Source organism: Rutidosis leptorrhynchoides, chromosome 4 (genome assembly GCF_046630445.1).
Source record: "Rutidosis leptorrhynchoides isolate AG116_Rl617_1_P2 chromosome 4, CSIRO_AGI_Rlap_v1, whole genome shotgun sequence".
In the NCBI taxonomy this organism is placed as follows: Eukaryota; Viridiplantae; Streptophyta; class Magnoliopsida; order Asterales; family Asteraceae; genus Rutidosis; species Rutidosis leptorrhynchoides.
The window spans coordinates 378,001,220-378,004,640 of record NC_092336.1 but is presented as its reverse complement, the minus strand read 5'-3'; the positions used below and the strand labels follow the sequence as shown (position 1 = coordinate 378,004,640).

At 30.3% G+C, this 3,421-nt stretch overlaps 1 non-coding gene across 1 annotated transcript; it reads left to right on the top strand.

The window, feature by feature from the left end:
* Window positions 1-571: 571 nt before the first annotated feature.
* On the top strand, window positions 572-678 carry LOC139846218 (small nucleolar RNA R71). Its single transcript, XR_011758949.1, has one exon. It is a non-coding gene; the product is annotated as a small nucleolar RNA R71 (small nucleolar RNA).
* Window positions 679-3,421: the final 2,743 nt, after the last annotated feature.

The window sequence follows — 3,421 nt, the reverse complement described above, 5'->3', positions numbered from 1 at the left end:
ATCGATTTGTGGTGGTTTGTTTTGAAAATTAGGTCTTTGCTGGTTGTAAGTATTATTAGATACTTGTTGATTGCTAGGTCCTTGTTGGTTGTTGTATGGAATATTTCGGATATAATTCTGGTTTTGATTGTAAATTGGTCTTGGTGGTTGATAATTATTTTGATAATTATTTCCAGGCCTTTGGTTTAGATATGAAACATTCTCTCTTTGTTCCATTGTTAGTTCAATACTGAGACAATCTTTTGTCAAATGTGGTCCTCCACACTGCTCACAACTAATTCGTATTGAGTGAATATCTTTGGTCATCTTTTCCATTCGTCTCTCGACAGCATCTATCTTTGCGGAAATGGAATCTAAGTCATGGCTAGAATCGGCTCTAGCTGTTTTAGATGATCTAACGATATATTTTTCTTGGTGCCACTCATGTGAGTGGGAAGCAGTGTTATCAATAATTTTGTAAGCATCAGTTTCTATTTTCTTCATAATAGAACCACCAGCTGCTATGTCTATGTCTTTCCTTGTAGTGATGTCGCATCCTTGGTAGAATATTTGTACTACTTGACAGGTGTCTAAACCATGTTGCGGACATCCTCTTAATAACTTTCCAAATCTTGTCCATGCCTCATATAGAGTTTCATTTGGCTTCTGTGTGAATGTAACAATTTCTCCTTGAAGTCTTACGGCTTTTGATGCCGGAAAGAATTGTTTAAGAAATTTTTCAACTAAAACGTCCCATGTATCAATCGCCCCTTCAGGTAACGATTCCAGCCAATCTTTGGCTTATCCCTTTAAAGTCCAGGGAAATAACATGAGATATATCTGTTCATCCTCCACTTCTCTTATTTTAAATAAAGTGCAGATCATATTAAAGGTACGAAGATGTTCATTTGGATCTTCCTTCGGCTCACCACTAAATTGGCATTGATTAGTTACCATGTGTAGAATTTGTCCTTTGATTTCATAATCTGGCGCATTAATGTCTGGATGAGTAATTGTGTGACCTTGGCCAGTGCGTTTAGCTCTCATTCGGTCTTCCATACTTAAAGGTTCCAGATTTTCCATGATTGAATTTGTTGAATCTGAATCACTAGAGGATTCTGATTTAATGGTTCGTTCCTCAACAATCTCTGTTTGAATGATTGGTGGTTCCGGAGGAAAGATTAATGTTCAGGATCTATAAATCATCCTTGAATATTCTCCGGATTCTCAATTGTGAGGTCGGGTTCAAGAAATGGTTATCGGAAATTTGAATTGGAGTACTTGGTCGACTGGATGACAATTCTAAAGAAAAATCAACGGCGACAATATTTGCTAGATGTCTTGATCGAGTTACAGGTGGTGAACGTACAAAAGGTGGTGAACGTTTTGCTCGGTGCATTCACTGAATATCTTATTAGTTTTTAAAAAGAAAGAAAAATTATATAAGTTATCCAATTAATAGACTTTTCTGATTTTGCCCACGTTTCAAATAGCCAAAAGATGCAGCAGAGGGGCAGGATTCGTTTGGTCTCAATATAATTGAGTACTGTTTGGCTCCAATAACCCGGTCCACGTACAAATCTAACTATTACTACGAACCAGAAAATTTTGATGTCTATCAATTTAACCGCTTAAAATAATTTTTTATAATTTAAAGAAATTTTAGATAAGAAATAGAGAAAAATTCTAAGTCCTAAAAACTAGAATGTCGAGAAATAAGAAAGAAAAAGAGCGCGTCGAAAAACGTCGAAAAATAAAAGATTGAAAAATAATAGGCGTCGAAAAATAAAAAATAAGAAAGTAGCGCGTCGAAACTTAAAAAGGAACTAAAAATTAAGAATTAGAAGTTGCGTCTAAAAATATTAAAGCTTACAAGAAATTCTATATCCCAAATGGAAATATCTTAAAAAGGTACTAAAAACTTAGAACAGCGTCGCAAAATTCTAAAGCACCTAAATCTTAGTCTAAAGAAAAAGCACTTAAGGAATTTTATGGCAAAGCCTAAAAATCTAGAAATAAAAATAACTATGGCAAATACTATGATTTAAAACTAAATACGAGCGAAAAATACAAATATTACGCTAAAACGAATAAATAAAAAAAATACAAAATATAAAAATATACTTAAAGTTGTAAAAAGTACAATTTTTATAAAAATATTATTTTTATATTATTTATTTAATAAAACTATTAATTTTATAAATTAATTAAACTAATTATAACTTAATAATACAAATTAAATAAATAACTAAACTAATTAATTAAATAAAACCCTAAAAACTAAATAATTAAATTAATTAAACCCTAATTTCGTATTAATTGCAGTCCTAGGTTGACCTGTCAGATTGACCTCCGCGAGTGCGGTTATGTCCAGTTCAAAAGCTCCGCGAGTCGCGGAGGGTCAAATTTAGGCTGAAAGGGGTTCGTTTTTGCACAGGTTCAGTTTTTTTTTTTTATGTTTTTCTGTTTTATCAAATATATATAAAATATAAATATAACTAAATATTTTTATAAAACAATAAAATACTTATTTTTAAACTCAAAAGTAAAAATACTTTTTTTTTAAACTTTATATATTTTTTAACAAACTCTTTTTGTATTTTTATATTTTAAAAAAAAAACTTATATTTTTATATGAAGGACTTAATAAAAACTTTTACAAAATTATGTTATTATTTTTTTTTATATCATTAGCATTGCGGTTTCGGCGTTTAAGTTCCCCGGCAGCGACGCCAAAAATTACTTGATGTTATGCGAGGTGTATATGAAATAGCTTTATTTTTACTAGGAAATACTATTAAATACGATACAATTTTACACAAGATATTTATTTATTTATAGAATGGATATACCAAAACCTTGCTACAACACTTATAGGCAGTGTACCTAATCGTACAGTAGTGTAGTTTTTAGTAAGTCCGGTTCGTTCCATAGGGAATCTTTTAAACAAAGCTTAACGCTATATTTGTTTTAATTTATAAAAATACAAATATATATAAGTAATATTATTATTATAAAGGGGGGTTTTTACCGTTTAATGACCGGTTTGTCGATTTTTAAAACTTTAGTCGCAGTTAAAACCTATTGTAAAATATTAAATAAATAAAAGACTTAATTTAAAGCATAAAGTAAATAACGATAATGAAATTGAGAATAAATAAAAGTGCGATAAAATAAAATTACGATAATTAAAGAGTACGAAAATTAAAAGTGCAATTAAATACAATAACAATAAATAAAAGTGCAATAATTAGAAGTGCAATTAAATATGAAAATAAAGGAATTATGCTTATTTAAACTTCCGTAATCATGATGTTTGACGTGTTGATTTTAGTTTATTCACATGGGTTAATTGTTCTTTGTCCTGGATTATTCAATTTGTCCGTCTGGTTTTTATCCATAACAGTCCATCAGTCATAAATATAAAGTGCGAGTATCCTCG